Raw genomic sequence first — 25,425 nt, 5'->3', positions numbered from 1 at the left:
GCTCTATTGCATATTTGGTTAGAGCATTTTTTATACATTTGCTTTATGTATGTTTGAGTTAAATGTATTTTCCAGAGTGCTGAGGACAGGACAGAGTCTCTTCTGGTACAAAAAGTTGCCAAACAAATGACCAAAGTGATCTGCCACACTGAACTCCACATCAGGAACAGTTCCTCTGATTCAGGATCTGCTGTATTTCTGCGCTCTGAAGCCCACTGTGATCACATGTGCCTCACTTTCAGTCAAAAACAGGCAGCTACTACAGACCAGTTCCTGTCATGTGTTATGATGGACAGCACAATAAATATATTGTCAGAGAAGATCTCACTGCTGATGTGCAGACCAAAATGATCCTAAATGAAAAGAAGTTACACATAATGAATATGTCTCTCAATCAGTAGCCTAAAGACTCACATAAGGACAAAAAAATAATAATTACGTTTACATTTTTTAGGTGGACACAATTACAATGTTTTAGGGAATATGATTAAAGTAATAACCTAATAATATTATATAGAAACAAATGAATAAATAACAGTAGAATTGTCCATTTTGGTTGAATAGTTTCTTGAATCAGAAGAGTCTTTTAAAAACAATTCATTTATAAATAAATGCATGTGTCCCACTCAAAGATTTTTAGTTATTTATCAGAATCTGTAAACAGCGTTCATGAGTTCATTTGCCCATCTAGCTGAAATAAAGGTGAACAGTTATACGGCTGCCGGCTGGTGTGATGATTGACATCTTACATTGACTAAAACTTACATTTAGACCCTCATTAGACACATGTGGAGTAATAATGTCTGACGGAGAGTGAACACTTGTACAGTATTTCTCTTCTGTGTCTCAGCAGGTGTGTTTATTAAATCTAAATGTCACAAATGTGTACTTTTTTATTTTTCAGCTGCTGTCTTTGCAAATGTAATTCAACCAGACAAGGCAGTTATTTTTTGAGGAGGGTTCATAGATTACATTGTCCTGCATTTATTCCTCTTCAGTCGACTATCTGTATCTAACACAGTTAAACAAATACAATATAATATACAGTATACAGCATATGGATGAAAGTGAACAGCAGCAGGAAGTTCCTGTGTGTGTTTGTGACTGATCTGCAGTGACTTACAGCTCAAGCACTGAGAGCCTCAACAGAGAACTGATCTGATCTGATTCAACATGGACACATGCTTCATACTGATTCTCATTGTGGGAACAGGTGTGTTATTAATTAATACAATTCTGTACATAAACAATTACAATTTTAAAGCATCAAAAAGCATGTTTTTAAAGTTAATTATTCTTGCAGTATCATTTTGTCAACCCTGTTTACACAAATCAAAAATCACTTTTTTATTGTTCACAGGTTTGGTGACTGGAGACAACATTGAGCCAGATAAAGAGACAGAAAAAAACACTAAAGAACACTAAAGAAAGAGAAACTGTCAAGATGAGCTGCTCATATAGTACAAATAGTGAAAATATTTATCTTTACTGGTACAGACAATATCCAAACAAAGAACCTCAGTATTTATTATACAAAGGAGCACGATCACGGGGTGCTGCAGATACCTCTGATCGTCGGTTTCAGTCGACTACATCACGAACATCCACTGAACTCACTATTACTGATGTTCGTCTGTCAGATTCAGCTCTCTATTATTGTGCTTTAAGAGTTGGAGCCCAGTGATACAAAACATGAAACACGTCGTACAAAAACCTGAAGCTCTTTTCACTTTGAACCAATTTAGTGAAAACCACAATCAAAACCACAATCTATCCAGCCCCAAATGTAATAAAATATGTGGTTACACCTGTGTGAGGCTGAATTAGGTCTTTGTTATAAGGCAGAAATTAGAAATTTCAGGAAAGAAGCATTAATAACATGACCAGATATCATATTCCACATGTTCAAACCACTTTTTTATGGCCATAAAATGCATTCTCTGCTGAAACATTAATTTGTTAAACCGCTTTCTCTCTTTCTTAGACGTAATGCAGTTTTTATAATTTCTTAAAAGTTACATTAACTTTGGTAACACTTTATTTTAGTGTCCTTGTTACACGTTACATGTTACTCTAGTAACCCTTCTGTAAAAACCCTTCTGTATTTAATCCAATGAGAACAAGCAACAGACACAGAGACAAAGACTACAAGAGAATCTGTAAACTGCAGATGTAAGTAATAAGTAGAGCAACTGAATGAAAATAAACTGATAAAAAGCTAGTGGATATCTACAAATATAAACTGCAGATAGAAAGATTATATATTAAAATCATTATGACATTCAAAATGAATGAAGCTCCTAATATTGTTAAATACATTAAATCCATACAAAAGTAGTCTATAGATTATGTTTCAATCCAGTTTCACATGTAACAGATCGTTCGGATACAATGTGCCACAAGGTGTCAGTGTTCTCAGACATTCACTGCAGCAATGAACAACAGAATTCATATTTTTACTACATTTTAATATTATAAGAAAAGAGACTGAAAAGCCTTGAAAAAGGTTTTTGTTTTTTACCCACATATAATACAATAAAGTATTAATGAAGGTTCAAAGCTTTGGTTTTTCACTCAGAGATCAGGAAGTTGAATGTCTTGATAAGTGAAGAGCAGAAAGCATCAGTAACACACAGTAAGAGCTCAGAGAACTGAGAGCATTATCACACACCTGATCTGATCTGATTCACCATGAACAAATACATGCTGCTGCTTTTCATTATGGCATCAGGTGTGTCATTTATGTTCACTTCACACTATTAGCAACAGCTTAAAAACCCTATAAAACACTGGATGGTATTATTGATTTTCATTAAAAACAATTGTAAAGTTGAATCTTTACTGATATACAATGTTTACCCTGAGACAAAATGAGTTAATATTGTGCTTAATGTTTGCAGATGTGACGGCTGAGGACAAAATCGAGCCAAACCGAGAGACCAAAGTCATCAAAACAGAAGGAGAGTCTGTAACACTGAGCTGCTCTTATGATTCAGACAGTGAATATGTGCGTCTTTACTGGTACAGACAAAATCCCAATGAAGAACCTCAATATTTATTATATGAAGGAGCTCGATCGAACTATGCTAAAGACAGCTCTGATCCTCGATTTCAGTCAAGTACTTCTCGCATATTGACTGAACTCATTATTAGCCGTGTGACTGTGTCAGATTCAGCTCTCTATTATTGTGCTCTAAGAGTTGAAGCCCAGTGATACAAAACATGAAACAAGTCGTACAAAAACTTAAAGCCATTTTTCACTTTGAAGCTCTTATGAAAACCAAATCAAAACCTCAGTGTGAGATAATAACTGCAAACACCTGTGTGAGGCTGTGGGAACAGGATTTTAGAAAATGCATAAAAGGGCAAACAAAGTTAATAATGCTTAAAAGAGTTTAAGGTTGTGTTAAAATTGTGTGTTAAAAATGTACTCTAGGTGTGCAACACTTGCAAAAAACTAAGCTTCCCAGTGTTAAATTTAAAGAATAGTTAACCCAAAAATGAAAATCCTGTCATCATTTCCTCAAGTTGTTCCAAACCTGTATGAATTTCTTTATTCTGCTGAACACAAAAGAAGATATTTTGAAGAATATGGGTAAACTAACAGTTGATGGATCCCATAGTATTTTTTTCCATATGGATGTCAATAGTGGTTACACATATACGTGGTTGTGACGTTGTAAGTGACGAGCTGTTATCTGGTGACTGTCGGTGTTGGTCTGCATCTGTCAGTGTGAATTGGCCTTAATGCTGTTTTAACATGAAAAATAAAATAACATGATTATTTGTGTTGGAAATTGCAAGAAATAAAATAAAATAACAAATATAAATATAAACAAAATATACATAATAAATAAAATATTATTTCATATAATAATATAAAATAACCTTATTTTAAAAGTTTTTATTTACATTCTGAAAACCCTGACTAAATCTGAAATAATGAACCGATATCTGAAAAACGTGAATTTGAATAGATTTTTTCAGATGTAGCATTCAATCTATCAAATACAACAGAGACATTTTTAGAATTTGTTTCATCTGCAGGCAGAGATGGGCGTAAATACATGGAAATGTATTTAAAATACAAATACAAAATACTGTGTGGAAAAATGTATTTAAATACAAATACAAAATACTGTGTGGGAAAATGTATTTAAATACAAATACAGTATTTTGTATTTTGAAAATACACAAAATACATGTGAAATTGAAGATTCAGTGCAGGTATCCCTATTAGGCTGAAATCTATCTGGGCCTATTCTGAATGCCAAAAAGCATTTAGATGTGTGCAACTACTTAGAAACTTACTTCATTTCTGCTCTCTCTGTCATTCTCTCTTTCTGTCATTCTCTCTCTCTCTTTCTTAAGTGCTTGCTTCCTTGCTGGTAATTACAAATAAACTTATGTAGTGCAAAATAGCAGCCATTTATACTTCTGACAAGGTTACAATGTAGTCTATTACTTATGGTGAACACTACTAAAAAAAACTGTAAAACTGTGGGAACCTTTTCTGCTATATAGCAAAGAATAGGGATGGGTGATATGACCAAAATCTTAATTTTACTTCACAGTAACAATATATGGCATGGTTTCACAATTATCAATATCAGTTTTGATACCACAGCAAAAACTGAATTTCAAACTCTTTTGATGCTTTTTTTTTACGTAAGTAGTATAGTAACTTTTATATTTATTTAATGTAAAGTTTATTTGTTTCTATATACATAATTAGAAAATATAAAGTTTATCTAAAATAAAAACTTTTTTAATTAGAAATCATTTGGCACTTTTTTTTGGTGAACAATAAAACTAAAAGTGTAGTGTATCTTTCATCATTGTCATCACAAATGCACACAATCACTACACTAAACTGTTGGAGACAGACAATGATTAACCTAATTATTTCGTTTCTACATAGCAGAAATAATGAATAAAGTAATGGTCGTGTTCAATACAATCGTTAATTGAAATAAAATAATTAATGAATTAAAAAACATATATAACACAGTATTGTTCAATTTAGTGTTATATATATGTTATCACATTAATATGTTTTGTTCTAATGTCACAAGTCACAATTTCAAGTTTACTGGTCATGAAACCCCCCTGTTTTACCCTGGTCGTTCACACCTCTGAGTTTCAAAAAGTCTGTGAAAATGGGCGTGTAAAGCTCTGAAAAAGTGGGAGTGTAGAGGGGGGGAAGAGGGGAGAGAACAACCAATGAAACAGAGACATAAAACACACTCATTATACAGAATAATGAATATTAATATATGAGCACGGAGAAAATGTCAACAAACTCCCAAGCCCAAGGGAGAAATGCGAAAGAATATTTAATAGGGCTGATAATACTTTGATTACATTTACGAGCACTGCAGTCTCAAAATCAGTCTTTTATAATAATCGTGTCGTCGCGTTCAGATAGGCTACACCACTGTATCAGTGTCCAGTTTGCACATATAATTCATTTGAAGAAGACTTGATGAAATATGTGTGCATAACTACACCATGCTGGTTAATGTTTGGTGCAGGAGAATGTGTGAAATAAAAACTTTAAACACGGATACTTTATTAAACTCATCGCGGAGCTCCGCGCTGAAACCGATCATATGCGCGCTCCGCCTGTATATCGTAAAAACAATCGTATTTTTCATGTGTTCGTATTCAAACTCCAGTTCTGACCGCATCGCGAGCAAAATACAAACAACACATGTGCTGCTGTGCTGAGGGACAGACTACGGCTCGCGTGTTTGAACGCAGCTAGAGCAGGCAGATGTGAATGAGCCGCACTTTTGTGACATTTGAATTCTCCGCTGTAATGCGATCTCACGCGAACATATTTCCATTTGTGCTGGTAGATTACAGCAAAACAATCCACATGCACACAAACCTCTGCTCTGGAGGCGTCGCAGGAAAACACATTGTGTTGTAGCACTGAGGAAACGAGCAACAACGATATGTCTCTGAATGAGAAAAGACCGAGGCGATATCGTATGCATACTACAGCGCATACGTTGCTCCGACTCGGCTTTTCAAACAGGAAGACAGAAATCGCTCTGAAAAATGCAAAAATAACTATTTTTCACTTATGAATAACATTAATGAGTACCTTTAGTGTTTTCAATGATGTGCAGCCTATACATATCTGTTTACATCTCAAAAAATGTGTTTTGGGGTTTCATGACCCTTTAACTTGATTATTTGGGTAGGGTTTAAGAAGTGTACTAAAAAACTTTTTCACATGTGTCGTCAAAATGACCCACAACCTAATCAGTTTACATGTGAAGAAATCCATTTATTCACAAACTTCTCACAAGACGAGTGTTTGACATAGTATAAGAGGTGTTTGACAAATTATTCGGCAAACTACTTCCTCTCATCGCTGCTTTTTGGTGGTTTGGAGAACAATTACTCAGAGTCGCCCTCTGTCGTTTCACAGAATTATACAACGGAGAGCACGTCAAGCATAAAAGCCTCGTAGGTTTACTGAGGAGCACGCGCAGTAAGCAGGTTCATGGCGTACAGCCATGCGAATTGCGAAAGTATAAACAAGGCTTCAACTGCACAAGGCTAAAGAGAAAGCGGAATGTAAACGATTTAGAAAAAGTTCCATCGATTCACAATTTATATCGTCGCTACGAATCTACGATATTGTCATATGATATCACCCATCCCTAACATGCAGTAACGTTAATGCTTCAAACACAACTAGTTGATGCATGAAAACAACACCCTGATAAAGAGGATGACTGTCTCAAAGTATTTTGAGTATTTTGAAAATACAAAAATACTCATCTTAAATGTATTTAAATACAAATTACATTTGATTTTTTCCAAAGGCTTTAAAATACAAAATACAAAATAGTATTTTGTATTTCAAATACATGTATCTGAAATACTGCCCATCCCTGTCTGCAGGTCACATACAGTACTCTAGTGTTCAAACGTTTGTGGTCAGTAAGATTTTTTAAAAACAAATTATTCATCAAGGATGCATCAAATTGTAAAAATGGTTTAGCCTGCCTGTGATTCAGATTATGTTGTCACTGTTTCTTTACAGTATTAATTTTTGAAAGTTAATAAGTCATATTGAAAGTTACAGTCATATGAACTTTATGAACATGTGAACTTGCAATCTATACATTTTGATCACAAGTAAAATTGTATTGCTACATAAACAAACAATAGATTGTGAGATGATTTTTGCTGAAACAATAATGTGTTTCATAATTTTGTTTTAAAGCTTACTGTGACAAACTCTCTGACACCAAAATATGATCAAAGTTTATTTTAATTTATTATTACAAAATCCATATGTACCCAATAATTATTTATTACCACTTAGAAATCACCTGTATTTTAACACTGATCAACAGATACATTTGTTTGAAATAACAGTAGCAGTAATGAGCCAGACCCAAAAAAACCTTCATTCAAAATAAAGCTGCTCTTTTGTCTTGAAGTATCAGAAGAGGAGGAACTCCAGATCTGACATGATCTAATCGAGTCTGAAAGAGACTGTGGATGAAACGATTCAGTCTGACTCTTCTCAGAGTGAACACTTGAACAATGAATCTTCATTCACTTATTCTGCTCTGTGTCTCAGCAGGTGTGTATTTCTTTGATTTATTATTTTTTGCTATATTAAAATAAAATAAATAAAATAAAAAGCACTAAAAAGCTACAAATGTACCTCTTTTTTTCAGCTGCTGTATTTGGAAATGTCATCAAACCAGACGAAACAAATGTAGTTGCTGAGAAGGGGTCAAGTGTTACATTATCCTGTAGTTATTTCTCTACAACTTCAGATACTCTCTTCTGGTACCGTCAGTATGGAAGATCAAAACCTGAATTTCTTGTTTCCACCTACAGTTCTGCAACAGATCCTGAAGAATCTAAAGTAGATTCAAGATTCTCTGTTAAAGTAACAAAAAAGGAACAAACCCATACGGAAATGTAATATATGTACATCTATGACATTTACATATATTAAATATATCCACATATATGGTGAAAACATATATGAAACCTATTCGAAAATGGAACAATTTCATATATTGACATATAAAACTAGCCCATATAAATATATATGTTTATATATGTATAAAACAGTCATTTATACATATATGTCACATATAAAGTGAAAACATATATGTACATATATATACCTGCCCATATATGAAACCTATTCGAAAATGGAACAATTTCATATATTGACATATAAAACTAGCCCATATAAATATATATGTAAATGTATGTATAAAACAGTCTTATATACATATATGTCACATATATAAATATCAATTTGCATGACATATTTCTTTGTATAAATGTTCAATATACAAATTACACATATATGTTTAGAATAATGCTTACAATGCACATGGCCTTAAATGTTAAACGGTGCAGTTAGGAAAAATAGATTACAGTAAAAGAGTTAAAACATTAAATCTTTATTAAAAAATTAAAAAAAAAAAAAAAAAAAAAAGTGCAAAATTAGAAAACTAATGAACACTCAACAAAACAAGCCCAGAACAGGAAAACCCACCAATTCATTAAACAAGCGATTTTAGTTAAAATTTTAGTTCCAATGAATATTAATATATACAGATCATATGTAATATAAATAAGCTGTAAATAAACTTTAAATATGATATAACCTTACATGTTTGAGTCTCTATCACTATTATCAACTATACAAACTAACTTCACAAGTTACTAATCCTATAACACTGAGTTTGTTCAACTACCTTCATGGTACAGGCCCCAGGTATATGATGCATGCTGTTCATTTTTTAAGTTTTAGAGTCTTTTTGGATGTCCGCAGCTCAGTGACCTTTTGATTAATAGCGACCCTTAGTTGGCCCCTGGTGGTTCCAGGAGATCTCTGGATCACTGTATCTGTAAAAAAGACAAAGAAATGTCTTTTAGTTTTACAACATTTATCTAAGGACATCCAAATTATAATTCCCTAAAACACATTAAATGAACACGGCATACTTCGTTAGGTAGATACATTTAGGCATTTTTTAGAACCAGGTGTAATCTCAATTCTATTTTGTACCCCTTCGCCCTTCCCCTTGAAACAGAGTGGCAATGTGTAGGGGTGAAAATATTCCCCTAAGAAATGGGAAACCACTACTACACGTCATAATAGATTCTTTTATTAGTGTCCTGTAACATTTAACCAGTATGAACAGCAATTAAGGGGGCATATCAACAGAAATCAGGCGACATTTAACAGATTACTCACTCACAACATTGTTTTGCGTTGTATGACCCTTCGAGTTTCCCAAGACTGATAAAGCAGCTTTTCCATCGGCCCAAGCTGTTTGTTTAACCATTGCATTTCGTGCCGAGTCAGCCGGTACGGATATGGTTTCGTTTTCTATTGCGGCGCTGCAATAACGGAGCTCTTTGCAAAGTAATACAAATGAGTTTGTTGTTGCCTTGGTAATGCAAGAGTTTACAGCCGATACGAGATGTGTTCATATCATTCAAATAGCACGTTTAGCAAGCTACGGAGAAACTGCCAGCCAGGTAACACACAAGTAATCGATACTGTGTGGAAATATCAATAGCATGAAACGGTAGTTTGTGTATGCAGGGAAATTTCTCATACCCCTTTGTTCAAAGTGTGATCCTGAAAGATCTTTGTTTGAAGGGCTATCTGGCCCTTTCCCTTACCTCTACCACTCCAGCCAAAAGAGAATCGAGACACCCCTACCCCTTCATGTGAACGTGCAAAATGAAGGGGTACGGGTAAAAATGGGATTGGGCCTAAGTGTCATCAGTTTTAAAAAATGAGCCGAATTAAAAAAATAATATACATACTCATTATTGCATCAATTTTTGTTCTGTCCAAGGCCTCCTTTGTTTCCCCAGGGCTTGCTTTTTTTAGACTTGCCACCTAAGAAAGCAACATAAGTTAACAGTTTAGAACAAAATCAAAACTCACTCCACTCTTATCTAACTACTCAACCATAAATTACATTTTTCAACTTAATTCTTGGACAGCCTGCTTCAGTAAAATGATAATGTAAATAGTACAACTCAAATTATTTATAAATCATCATATTTTAATGTAAATGTGTGTACATATATCTGTAAATATGCCAGAATAACTATAATAGGACAGTTTCAAGTTCAATCTACATAATTACCAAAAAATAATAATAATTGTACAGACACATGCACACACTATGACCAATTACATACCTCTGAGATTGCGCTTTAGCAAAAGTGTCAAAATACTCCAAGAAGAAGCATCCATGCCATAGCAGTGAGGCTGTTTGCATGACCACAACACAAATTCCTGAGCCGGGTGAATTTCAAGCTGTGAGGAAAGGCAAACATGAATCAATATTAAAGTTATTATAGTTATTGCTTTAACAAAAAGTGTTTAGGGGGCCTGATACAATTTAGCTTTGCATCACATATTTTCTATACTATTACTACTATTATTAATAAATAATAATAATTAAACTTAACAAGATATGAAGTTAAATATCCGCTTCCGCAAGAACAACTTCCTTATTCTTAAAAAGCTTGGCCTGCATTTTCTTTTGCTCGGAAGTTTTGGACTGGACTGATGTTGAGTCCTCGTTGGTTTTTCTAGGGTGGACTGTCTCTGTGGGAAAAAGGGGAAAACAAAATGTAGAATCTAAAGTTACAACTAGGGCTATGATATTTTTAAACACCCCTGGTTACACAGACAAGGCTTAAGCTAGTCCTAGACTAAAATGTATGTTTGAGCTGCTTTAACTGAAAGAAACTTACTAATATATCTTAAATCATGTCTAAGCCATTGTTCTGTCTCAAGATGCACACAAGTAACGTTAATGTTTTTTTTTCTAGTATACGTTTATATTGAACTAAGGCCTAATCCTGCTTTAGGCATGTCTGTGAAACACAATGTAGTTAACAGTCATCCACTTTTATTTCTCCACTACATGTGTCTGACAGCTAAAATATTACTTTTTAAACATATTATTCTCACATAAACATTTAAAGATCATAGAATAATGCACTTCATTGTAATAATCTACTCGTACTTAATGTTAGCTGTTAAATATGAACATACAACGCACACAATTATGCAGTAATAGAGCAATTTAAAAACCTAATAGTTAAACACGGTTAATTTCTGCTCATTTAACCGATCTGTAGCCTACTAGCTGCGCTAACGTTACCAGTAGCTTAGTAAATCAATGGCTCATGCAGTTTAACGATCATTTAAAATGTATTCTCCGTTCAATATCAATGTGTGAATTATAATAAAAAAATCAGAAATTACCTGCAACTTTATGCGCCATTGCCTCGTACAAATGCCATCTGCCTTGAGGTTTTTTCTTCAGTCCACCTCTCCACTCGGTTAAATATACAGATCTGTCATAAGTTTTTCATTCCATTTCTTGTTTCCACTCGACAAGCGCAAACATTTTCATCCGTTGGTCTCGATCCTGAATGCGCGTAATTTGGCGGTATTTTGATTACGTTTGAATTTGGGCGCGCGCAATGACGTAACTGCGCACCATTCTAAATGCAAAGCCTGAAATGCAGACTTAAAGTGTTTTGTAACATTTTTGTTTGTTTCTTTGTTTGTTTTTGGGTCAAATCTAAACGCTTTATTCAATAGTAAGCATTAAGCATACTATTTTCATTATGTAACTCTTGGTTAAGTCACAGTAATGCCAAATAACAACAATAAAAAGTTATTTAAACCATACAAAATCAGTAATTTAATTAAAATTATTTGAAGATGGGTTAGATTATTTTCATTGCATTTGTTTTTTTTACAACAGTTTTTATGAGCTAGTTAAGATAAGGTAAAATAAATAATGTAAAATATATCAAGTTTTTAAAATATTGTGCTAATTCTAAATGGGAGAGAAATTTAAATGAAATGTGGATTGTGTATAGACTTGTTAAAAGTTCAGTCTGTTCAAATAATGAAAACACAAGGAATTAGTAAGGAAAACAAGCATGTAAAATGTTTTTATGTATGTTGTGTAAATAAATTGGCATATATAAATTAAACATATCTGTGACAGGTCATAACATATAATATTATATAAACTAAACAAAAATCATATAGATAGTATAAATATATGTCAATATATTTATTTAATATGGACATTTTATATATGTTATAAACATATATTGTCATAGATAAATTAAACATATATCTGTGACATATATGGTCATAACATATAATATTATATAAACAAAAATCATATAGATAGTATAAATATATGTCAATATATTTATTTAATATGGAAATTTTTTATATGTTATAAACATATATATTGGCATATATAAATTAAACATATATATGTGACATATATGGTCATAACATATAATATTATATAAGCAAAAATAATATACATGGTATTAATATATGTCAATATATTTATTTAATATGAAATTTTTATATATGTTATAAACATATATCAACATATATCTAGAGATATGTATATATGTGATAGCAATATATTGTCATATATTTTGCATATATGACAATGTCACTTGCGATATAGGGACATATATGTCATATATTACATTTCCGACTCTGTGGATCTGATCATCTCCTCTGCTGCAGTATCAGACTCTGCTCTGTATTACTGTGCTCTGAGGCCCACAGTCACAGGAAACACAAGAACACTGTACAAAAACCTGCTAGACAAGAGAGAGAGATGAGAGAACATTTCTTGAGAAAGAAACTAGTATACAAATAATTACATAATCTAATGCAAAAATGATAAAACATAAAACAAAGCAATTTTCTAAAAATTGTCATCTTTTTTTAAAATTTGTTACACAGTATGCAGCTGTTCATATCAATTGTTTACATTTTATAAACCTTCACAGAGTGCAGATCAGAGGACACAGTTGATCAGATAAACATGTGACTGAAGGAAGATCAGTGATATATAAAACAGATTCAGCACTGCAAGGTTAGTATTTTTGAAGAATTATTATAAAGTGGTGGGAAAAGATTTATCAAACACAATTAAATGATGTACAATATACAATACAGCATATGGATGAAAGTGAACAGCAGCAGGAAGTTGAGCGAGGAGGAAGTTCCTGTGTGTGTTTGTGACTGATCTGCAGTGACTTACAGCTCAAGCACTGAGAGCCTCAACGGAGAACTGATCTGATCTGATTCAACATGGACACATGCTTCATACTGATTCTCATTGTGGGGACAGGTGCGTTATTTACTGAGTAACTGATGAAACTCTGAACATAACAGTTTAACATAACCCCAAATTTAACATAACCCCAAATTTATTGATATTTGAATTAATTTTGTTGTTGTTGTAAAAAGGGCTGTTAAATATGTTTGCAATAGTATTTTGTCAACTTTCCTTTAACAAATCGATGTGCTTGTTGACAGGTTTGGTGACTGGAGACAACATTGAGCCAGATAAAGAGACAGAAAAAAACACTAAAGAAACAGAAACTGTCAAGCTGAGCTGCTCATATAGTTCAAACAGTGATAATGTTTCTATTTACTGGTACAGACAATATCCAAACAAAGAACCTCAGTATTTATTATACAAAAATGCACAGTTGGCGAGTGGTGAACAAACATCTGACCGTCGGTTTCAGTTAACTATACGATCATCCACTGAACTCACTATTACTGATGTTCGTCTGTCAGATTCAGCTCTCTATTATTGTGCTCTAAGAGTTGAAGCCCAGTGATACAAAACATGAAACACGTCGTACAAAAACCTGAAGATCTTTTCACATTGATCCGATCTAGTAAAAACCACAATCAAAACCATGATCACAACCACTATCTATCCAGCCTTGAAAGTAAAAAAAAACATGAAGATGGTAACAACCAGCTGTTGAGGCCTGTTATAAAACTTCAAAAAAACATTAACAATAAGTTCAGAAATTATGTTCTATGTAATTCCTTTTATGCATAAATAGTCTCATAAATAATTATATCATTTTCATCATTATTATTTTAGTGTGGGAAAATATTAAAAATGCAGGCATACAATTAATTTTATTTTAACCATAAACCATTATCCACCACAACAAAGATAGAAATAAACTATTTGAGCCGAATGAGAGGGAGGAGTCAAAGAAACCTCGTCAAGCAGACACTAGTGTAGATCAAGTGCTCTTGCTCAGTACAGTATTTACAGTCATTGAATCACAGACTAGATCAGGGTGAGAATAAGATCTGGATTTAGACGAGACTTCATTAAAATCAGGAAAGATGACACACTGGATTCAAAAAACTATCATTGTTCTCATATATGTCTGGGGTAAGTATATTTGTGAGTGATTCTTTATGTTCTGAATGTTCATGATATTTCTTTGCTGATGTTGTTCATGATTTGGTTTTACAGGAATAGAGTCGCAGGACAATGTTGAGCAGAAAACAAGAGTTCAGACTGCTTCTGAAAGTGGAGCTGTAATAATCAACTGTACATATCAAACCCAATTCTCCCCGACTCTCTTTTGGTACCAGCAAAAAGTAAACGGAGTTCCTAAATATATGCTGAACAGAGCTGGTCAAACTGGAGATGAAGACAAAGAGTTCAAAGACAGATTTAATGCACATATCAACACATCTTCAAAATCATTTCCTCTGTTGATCAAGGACCTGCGTGTGTCTGACTCTGCTGTGTATTACTGTGCTCTGAGGCCCACTGTGACTCAAACACACTCAACACTCACACAAAAACCTTCATATATAAATATATTGGCATCATGCAGTAGCTGTAGGGAGCCAGTAGAGGGAGATCAGTATCATTTGGCTGGTGTGATGATTGACATCTTACATTGACTAAAACTTACATTTAGACCCTCATTAGACACTTGTGGAGTAATAATGTCTGACGGAGAGTGAACACTTGTACAGTATTTCTCTTCTCAGCAGGTGTGTTTATTTATTTGTTTGTTTTTTTGTTTTGTCAACAAAAATCTAAATCTCACAAATGTGTACTTTTTTATTTTTCAGCTGCTGTCTTTGGAAATGTAATTAAACCAGACAAAGCATATATTACATTGTCCTGCATTTATTCCTCTTCAGTCGACTATCTGTATCTAACACAGTTAAACAAATACAATATATTATACAGTATACAGCAGCATATGAAAGTGAACAGCAGCAGGAAGTTGTACAAATATAAACTGCAGATAGAAAGATGACATATTTAATTCAATGACATTCAAAAGTGAATGAAGCATCCTAATATTGTTATTAATTACATTAAATCCATACAAAAGTAGTCTATTTTAAGAAACAGTATGAATGATTGTAATTATAAGTGTTCTTTAAGCTGCTTTATGGCTAACATGTTTCACATCATGTGACTTTATTTCGATTGTGTAACATGTGTCAGAAACCAAAAGAGGGCGATATCTCTCAGTATTACACTTAACAGAGAAGTTTCTTTTAGGTTTTCTCAAGCTCCTCCTCAGAGTCTTTATGATATTTATGAAAGCAAAACTCTCATTGACAGATTTATTTTGACTTCAGTGTGAATTTAAAACAGATCATGAGGTGGATCAGGAATATATTTCTGTTTGCACTCTTCAGTCTTGGTATGCATTTCTTCTCATTTTTAAGAATTTAAATCATTTTTGAATATTTGTATAGATTGTTTGTTGATGTGTTGATTTCAAAAAATCAAATCTACATCAAATATTCTTAAATCTTCACAGAGTGCAGATCAGAAGAGAAAGTTGATCAGCCAGACAAACATGTGACTGAAGCTGAAGGAAGATCAGTGACATTACAGTGTAAATATACGACAGCTTCAGCAGGGCCAAACCTCTTCTGGTACATCCAGAGAGCGAATGACTTTCCTAAATACATCCTGAGAAGAGACAAGTTTGGAGTTGGAGAAAATGGCACTGAGTTCCAGGAGAGATTTCACTCTGAACTTTCATCAAATTCAGTTCCTCTGGTGATCAAGGATCTGCGTGTGTCTGACTCTGCTGTGTATTACTGTGCTCTGACGCCCACAGTGACAAAACTGAAGTCAAACCACATACAAAAACACAAGCATAAACATAATGTGACTGTGGAAAGCATTTTTAACATTTAAAAACTAAATAATAAAATAATAGTAAAAATATAACTAAGTAATAAAATCATCATGAACTACAATGAACAACATTATGATCATGCAGTCATTATTACACTGATTTCATGATTTATTTTAATTGAATAATTTCAATATCATTTTAATTATCCAATAGTGTTTTCTTGATTAAAAGGCTGTGCACAGTAAAACTGATCTTGAACATGAACAATTGTACAGCATATTATTTATTATTCTCAACACTGATGGACAGATAAATAGTTTCAAATGATGGTACGCTGTTGTGAGCCGAGTCCAAAAAAAAGTTCAAAATGTGATGAAGAAGGTCACACCCCCTGAAATGCAATAAATCATTAAAATAGCTTTGTAACCATTCATATACTCAAATAAGGATCACAGATCAATTCAGCCTTACTTGTTTTTGGCACAATCATATAGTCATAATAGCAGTTCATGTGATTGGATCTTTCTTGTCTTCTTGAAATTCATTGTCAGATGTTCTCAGAGAGGAGGAACTCAGAGTTCACAGATCTGACATGATCTAATCGTGTCTGAAAGAGACTGTGGATGAAACGATTCAGTCTGACTCTTCTCAGAGTGAACACTTGAACAATGAATCTTCATTCACTTATTCTGCTCTGTGCTTCAGCTGGTATGTTATTTGGTTAATTATAATATTTCTGTTAAAATTTTGTTTTTATTAAAAACATCTCACTAAAACTGTACAAATGTATCTTTTCTATTTCAGCTGCTGTATTTGGAAATGTCATCAAACCAAACAAAACAGATGTTTTTGCTGAGGAGGGTTCAAGTGTTACATTATCCTGTAGTTTTTCTGCCTCTGCAGATTATCTCCACTGGTACCGTCAGTATGGAAGATCAAAACCTGAATTTCTTGTACTCATCTACAGTAGTAAAAAAGAAGAAGCTCCGTCTGATGTAGATCCAAGATTCTCTGTTAAAGTTGAAAAAAAGGAACAAAATCACGTGTATCTGAACATCTCCTCTGCTGCAGTATCAGACTCTGCTCTGTATTACTGTGCTCTGCAGCCCACAGTCACAGGAAACACAAGAACACTGTACAAAAACCTGTGACAATGAGAGAAACACAGAGACACAGAGAAAACATTGTGAGAAAAAAAACTAGTATACAAATAATTACATAATCTAATGCAAAAATGATAAAACATAAAACAAAGTAACATTATAAAGCCAGTCATTCTTAGATGGTGCTGTTTCGGTTATGCAATACCTGCAGTTAACCAAAAGAGGGCAGTAGTCACTCAACATTGCATGTGACAATAAAGCAGCTTTTCATAGCAATGGTTTACATGAAATATTCTTAAACCTTCACAGAGTGCAGATCAGAGGACACAGTTGATCAGCCAGACAAACGTGACTGTGATATCTAAAACTGATTCAGTTAGTATTTTTGAAGAATTATTATAAAATGGCGGGAAAAAGAGTTCTCTTTCCTCATCTTGTGTTCGAGATCCACCTATGGGAAAGGCATCCGCTGACCTCTGCAGAAGCATCCAATTGCACTAAGTCTGGCTAGACAGACAGAAGCGAGTAGCCAATGCCAGGTAAGACCCCACCCCCTTACCTGAGAGCATATAAGGCCCATACGCACTGCTATTCTCCAGTTGTCATTCGCTTCTTGCAACCTCTGGTTTAATATTCTCACAGCTCATTGGATTATTTGCGAACATTTGCATTTGTCTTCAGGAGGACAAATCACTCTCATCAGCCTCTGCCGGACGTGATCGTCTCGCACTCTATTACAGCTGTGTCATTTTGCAAGCCACCCACGCTGCAGTTCTTTTTAGGCTGTCCGCCTTTCTCCTCGGCTCTGGTGACGAGGATGACGCAGGCCTTCTCGAAGGCTCTGATGATGAGGAGGACATCCCGCCTTCTGTAGCACCTCAAGCTAATGTGTCTGCAGCTCTACCCCAATCCGTCCACTTTGAATATTGTGAGCTAGCGGCTGCTCGCCTCAATATCGAATAGCCAGCTTTACAAGTTGCCACCGACCAGGAGAGGGACATCTATGATGGAAAACTTCTGGGTCTGCTTCTCGGCCCGAGAAAACAGGTTCCTTCCTGCTTGTGCCAAGCGTATGAAGTACAGTTGGGGGGACCCGTTCGACTTCAAACGCGGTCTTGCGGGTCTCGAGGTGAAAGACGTGATGGCCCTCATCATGGGTGACCCCCCCGCCATCGAGCCCTCCATCACCAGACACCTCAATCCTTCTCAAGGTGGGCTGCTCGCCCTCCCAAGCCTGTTCTTTCTAGCAAAATGGACAGCTTCTCTGCGTCCATCCATCAGGCTTCCTTCAAGGCCTCAGCTTTAGCAGTTAGAGCCTTGAACGTTTCCTCGCTCCTCTTGGCTTATCAGGCCGAGCCTCTCGAGGACATGGGTCAGCAGTTGGAAAAAGGGTCTGCCCCGCCCTCGCTTTGGAAGGAGATCGTCACCATCAATGATCTCATTCTCTGCAATGCCCGCCAGGCTGTCCAAGCCAGCAGGTGTTCAATTGCCCTTTCTGTCATCAGTGAGTGTGTGCTGTGGCTCAATCTATCAGGGCTCCCTGATAGTGAGAAGCGACGTGTCGCGGGAGCACCAATGGAGGCCGGTCAAGCACTCTTCGCCCTGCCGTTACCCTTATGCAGCAGCGCTGTGACGACAAAAAGAAAGAAGAAATCAGCACCGCGCCAGGTTCCCCCTCCACGGCCACCTAACCCGTCTACAGTGGGTCATAATTTCCAGGGTCCAGTGCAGCACGGTAATCCCCTGCCTGCAAAACGGTGGGGGAAAACATCCTTTGCCACAGCCTTTGACACATACAATAACACAGAGCTACAATGAAACGGCGTTCTCTCTTCACACACAGAGGAGAGCGCATCTCACATTCTGAAAGAGGAAATCTCTTCCTTTCTAGACAAGGGAGCGATTCAGGTGGTGCCCCACAACCTGATAAATCTGGGATTTTATTCTCGTTATTTCCTGGTCCCAAAGAAGGATGGTTCCCTCTGTCCCATTCTAGACCTCTGAGTGTTAAACAAACATCTCTGCACCACTGGAGGAGTGCAGACTTTTACACACAGGGAACCCCTTTGGGGACAGTCATGTTGCGGAAAGTCGTGACAACAGATGCATCCTTAACAGGCTGGGGAGCTACCCAGGAGGGCAGAATGGTGAACGGTTTGTGGCCAAGGAGACTTTGTTCAGCACACATAAATTATTTAGAGCTTAGAACAGGGCGGTGTGCGCTCATCGAAACTTCACGCTCTAGCTCACAAGCTTTTAGTGTGGAGAAGGCGGTTTTTCCTGTCGTTACGCGCGACTCATGTTCCAGGCATTCTGAACAGAGGCACAGACCTTCTACTGAGGGGGAACACACTCTACGGAGATTGGTGCCTCTATCCTCAGATAGTGGGCTTGATATGGATGAGATTCGGACAGGCAATCGTAGATTTATTTGCCTCACGCGAAAGCAGCCATTGTCCTATGTTCTTCTCACTAATGGACATGGACGTGCCCCTCGGGGTAGATGCACTGGCCCACCCATGGCCCAAAGTGTTGCTGTATGCTTTTCCTCCCCTGTGCCTGATAATTCCCACACTGGACAGGGTGAGAGAGAAGGGCCTGTCTCTCATTCTGATAACACCCAGGTGGCCCAAAGCACCGTGGCTGGCAGAGATAATTCCTTTATTATATGCCCAGCCGTGGTGCCTCCCCCTCTGCACAGATCTATTATCTCAAGGGAACGGGGAGATGTATCACCCACATCCGGACAGGGTGGCTCTCTGGGCCTGGCCCATGAGAGGATAAACTTAAAATGCGCTGGGGCTTCCCCCGCATGTGATTGCTACTATACAAAATGCCAGGGCCGTTCTACATGATCCTTAAATGGTTGTAAGTGTAAGTGTTTGAAGGGTGGTGTGATGGGCGTGGTCTCACATCATATCAGTGCTCAGTTTCTGAAACTTTGTGTTTCTTACAAGATCTTATGGATAAAGGCAGGTCTTTTTCCATTATTAAGGTCTACCTGGCAGCTATATCTGCCTGTCATGTGGGCTTTGAGGGCTCAACGGTTGGGCAGCATCCTCTAATCAGCAGATTTATGAAAGATGCCCGTCGTTCCTTGCCAGTCATCAGGAGAACTGTTCCTGAATGGGACCTCTCTATGGTGATGGAGGCTCTGTCTCAATACCCTTTTGAGCCCCTGGGAAGTATTTCCCTGAAGTTAATGTCCTTCAAGACGGCTTTGCTCTTAGCCTTGGCTTCAGCTAAACATGTCAGTGAGCTACATGCACTCTCTGTTCATTCCTCATGCACTAAATTCTCTCTTAGTAGAGGTTTTTCTTAAGCCTAACCCGGCTTTTATGCCTAAGTGCTTCCCTGCGTTCACATCGGAGGTGTTGGAGCTGTCCGCTTTTCACCCTCCACCTTTTTCCTCCACGGAGGATCAGAGGCTGAATGTTCTGTGTCCCGTACGTGCATTACAGACATATATTATCAGGACCAGCGCTTTCCAGAAGAGTGACCAGCTCTTTATTTCATGGGCGCCCCCTCGCAAAGGGAGTCCCATATCTAAGCAACGCCTCTCACATTGGCTTGTGAATGCTATTGCTTTGGCATATGAATCTAAGGGAGCACAGCCCCCAGGTAACATCAGAGCTCATGCCACGAGGGGCTTAGCCGCCTCTTGGGCTTTGTTTAGAGGTGTGTCACTGCAGGACATCTGCTCTGCTGCCAGCTGGGACTCTCCGCATACATTTGTGCGTTACTACTGACTGGATGTTACCAAAACCTCTGTAACACATTCTGTTTTAGGGGTGGGGTCTTCATAGCCCTCCTTGTTACCCTCTTTTCTCTTTTCCTATTTCCACATTGTTGTAAAAGAACTAGGGGTGTGTGGGCCGGCAGGCCACACACATTCATGTCACCAAGCACGCATTTACATTCCTGCCTGAGTGTTTATATTTGTATTGCTGGGTTTATTTACATGTGTGTGCTTCATACATGTTTCATGTCATGCCTGTGCACAGCAGTCATGCGTGTGCGACAGGGTTGCAAGGTGATTGATTGTGGAAAGTGTCAGGCACCACCCCTTGGGTTGACCGTCCTTCTCTGGCTTACAGAACTTCACTGTGAGTGTATTGGGCAGTCAGGGAGCTGTCCATGTCTCTCCCATAGGTGGATCTCGAACATGAGATGATGAAAGAGAACAATAGGTTACTGTCGTAACCCCAGTTCTCTGAAACATTGATTGGAGAGATCCACCAGCTTTGCCCTGCTTGCCACACGAGAAGCGAATATGCTTACTGGAGAATAGCTGCGAATATGGGCCTTATATGCTCTCAGGTAAGGGGGTGGGGCCTTACCTGGCATTGGCTACGCGCTTCTATCTGTCTAGCCAGACTTGGTGGAATTGGATGTTTCTGCAGAGGTCAACGGATGTTCTTCCCATAGGTGGATCTCTCCACTCGATGTTTCAGAGAACCGGGGTCATGACAGTAACCTATTGTTATCACACACAATTAAATGATATACAGTATAGTATATGGATGAAAGTGAACAGCAGCAGGAAGTTTAGCGAGGAGGAAGTTCCTGTGTGTGTTTGTGACTGATCTGCAGTGACTTACAGCTCAAGCACTGAGAGCCTCAACAGAGAACTGATCTGATCTGATTCAACATGGACACATGCTTCATACTGATTCTCATTGTGGGAACAGGTGTGTTATTTACTTTTTTTGTCAATCAAATATCACTTTTTATTGTTCACAGGTTTGGTGACTGGAGACAACATTGGGCCAGATAAAGAGATAAAAAACACTAAAGAAACAGAAACTGTCAAGCTGAGCTGCTCATATAGTACAAATAGTCAATATGTTTGGCTTTACTGGTATAGACAATATCCCAACAAAGAACCACAATATTTATTATACAAAAATGCACGGTCAGCGCGTGGTGAACACACTTCTGATAGTCGGTTTCAGTCGACTACATCACGAACACCCACTGAACTCACTATTACTGATGTTCGTCTGTCAGATTCAGCTCTCTATTATTGTGCTCTAAGAGTTGGAGCCCAGTGATACAAAACATGAAACACGTCGTACAAAAACCTGAAGCTCTTTTCACTTTGAACCGATCTAGTGAAAACCACAATCAAAAGCACAATCTATCCAGCCCCAAATGTAATAAAATATGTGCTAACACCTGTGTGAGGCTGAATTAGGCCTATTATAAAAACTTTAGAAACATTAATATATTCAGAAATCACGTTCCATGTGGTTCCTTTAGTGCACAAATACTCATCTTAATTTCTACTTCTTTAATTACTTCATTTCAATCATTATCATTATGACTAAAGATATTACTTTGAAAAAACTTTTAGTTTATATTTAGTTTACATAATCAATACCTCTATTTTTGGTTATTCTTGACCATTATACCATTATATACTCTTTTCTATATTTAAATAAATAAATATTTACATATTTTAGTACAGTTCAAAAGTTTAAAAGGTAAAAACATTAAAAGTCAAACAGGAGCAGCTGCTATGATTTTGGCTTTAAACACTTTTTAATCTAACAAAATGATGTAATTTGGCCACAGTGTGGCATAATCTGTGATGTTGGTGGGAAATATTCATTTAATCTCACACTGTACAGTATGTAAATTCTGTGAACATATTTGTGCACTGGAATACTTACTAGACTCTTATAATCTGTTAATCTGTCTGAGGAATTATTACGGTTGCAGTTCTTGGTATTCAACTTAACTGTTAAATATACTGTTTTGTTACTTATACTTATTTTTTTGTGAGGGTGTGTGGATATGAAATGGATTTTACAGTTCAAGTTTGCAAATTTAGTTTTTAATCTGACCTGTAGCTATGTTATCTTAAAGTCCACAACAACATACAGAACAACTGGCCTAGCAACAAGACAAACACTGCAAAATTATAATAGTAACATTAATGCTGAAGTCATCTGAGGTCATTTGCAAGATGATTTATAATACCAGGAGGAAACAGGGCCTGAGATGCAAGTTGTGTTTGTTTGCAACGAGAGAGCAAGAGTTGTGATACGAGAGACATGAAAGTAGATCGGGTTTGAGTTACTCAGATAAGCAGACTGATAATGTTGCAATGGATGATGGCAAATATAAGGAAATATCAGACTGTTGCTGAATGCCATGATTGACCAATCAGAATCAAGAATAAAGTGTAATAAGATATTGTGAATAAAAAGTGATATAAGATAATCAAATACATGGACACATACATCCTAAGATTCATTATTATACATATAAGCAAAATGAAGTGATACAGCACTATATATTACATAAACTACAGTCTTCATTGGCTCTTACTGTAGCACAGGCTCCTCCCAGCAGTCAGACCAAATGACTTGAATTTACTGCTGCTTTAACAGATACAGAAAGAGGAAGAAGATCACAACATCTCTGCATATATCCTTGGGGATTTCAGTTGTATATAATGGCACTCTGGAAAAGTGTCATTGTGATCATATTTTTATATATCTGGGGTGAGTAGCGTTATCAAATAATGATTATTTTGTCTATGTGTATATTCCTTGCAGCCAATATGTGAAATTTGTATTCATATTGTTTCAATTCTATTTCAGGATGTAAATCTCAAGACAAAGTTGATCAGCACACAAAGATTCAGTCTGCTTTTGAAGGTGATGATGTAACAATCAACTGTACATATCAGGCATCTTACACAAACCCGACTCTCTTCTGGTACCATCAGAAAGTTAATGGGATCCCGAAGTACATGTTGAATAGATTGTCTAACTCTGGACATAATGAGGATGAATTCGAAGAGAGAAGATTTCAAGCAAATCTCAGCAAAACTTCAGTTCCTCTGACAATCAAGAACCTGTGTGTGTCTGACTCTGCTGTGTATTACTGTGCTCTGAAGCCCACAGTGACTCAAACACACTCAACACTCACACAAAAACTCTCACAGTGCAACAGCATCAGATACATTATACAATTTCAATTTGTTTTTATCAATATATATATATATATATAGATATATATATATATAGATAGATAGATAGATAGATATAGATATAGATATATAGATATAGATATAGATATATATAGATAGATAGATAGATATACATTTTACGTTATCTAATTTATTTTAGTTATATTTACATTTGTATCAGTTTTCCCTTACAGTTGGTTTAAAATTATTTCATATTGCTCATACTATTACAATAATATATATCAACATAAATCTGGTTATTGCCATTAAAATCCAGATTTTGTGAATATGTATTATGCGCAGAAAACTATGAAAGACCAGAAGAGGGTGATATACACTCAACATTGACATCTAATGATGTTCATTTTTATTCAAGCAGTTAAATTATTATGAGTTTGATTAAAGTTTTAATTATTTCATCAAATTATACTAAATTGCAGCTGTAATGAATGAGGACTCTAATGTACTGTACAGGTGAAACCCAATCCCAGGGCTTTATTACAATAACCAGCAGGAAGCCAAAAACATCCACCATAATGAGGAAAATAATCTTAATGATCAGATGAGCTCTGACAGTCTTACAGCACAGCATTATAGTATGGTTATGAGATATTATGGTTTCATATGTTTTCAGTGTTCATGAACTGATGTCATTTTAATGCTGTTCTCATCCTCTGACACTGACAGATAGGAGGAGCCTGTGGAGATCTGATATAGAGCAAACTAAACTCTTTTTCTTCCTACAGTGCAAACATGACGATCCTTTGTGTTCTTCTTCTGCTATTGTTGATGAAAAGTAAGAGAAATTTCCTGATTCTAGACCTTTAATCACAAGCTTTCTTGTTTTGTACAATGTTTGGAGTTTCATCTCTTTTTTTATATTGAAACTGATTTAACTGACTAATGCATCAGCACGATTCTTTCTTTGGGTAAGTTTGATCAAAAGTTTAATGGTTGTCTTGCAGGGGAGACATTTGCACAGTCAATAACACTGCAGAAAAACAAGGTGCTTCAATCTGCAGGAGATGAAGTCACTCTGTCCTGTGAATATGATGGAGCTGTTAATAACCTGCACTGGTATCGTCAGTATCCGGGATCCAAACCAGAGTTCCTCGCATACATTTATCCACAAGGAACCCCAAGTGATCCTCTTCCTCCTCGTCTTTTGCCTAAAGTTGATAAAAGCAACAATCTTGTGAGCCTGAAGATCTCCTCTGCTGAAGTATCAGACTCTGCTCTGTATTACTGCGCACTGACGCCCACAGTGACAGGAAACACATCATCCCTGTACAAAAACATCCTCAACAATAAATC

General features: G+C 36.3%; 1 pseudogene; it reads left to right on the top strand.

Moving 5' to 3' along the window:
* Nucleotides 1-19,525: 19,525 nt before the first annotated feature.
* Nucleotides 19,526-21,606, top strand: LOC137003805 (uncharacterized; annotated as a pseudogene).
* Nucleotides 21,607-25,425: the final 3,819 nt, after the last annotated feature.

This window comes from Chanodichthys erythropterus, chromosome 16 (assembly GCF_024489055.1).
Source record: "Chanodichthys erythropterus isolate Z2021 chromosome 16, ASM2448905v1, whole genome shotgun sequence".
NCBI lineage: Eukaryota > Metazoa > Chordata > Actinopteri > Cypriniformes > Xenocyprididae > Chanodichthys > Chanodichthys erythropterus.
The sequence above is the reverse complement of the archived record's forward strand: the minus strand, read 5'-3'. Positions and strand labels throughout refer to the sequence as shown.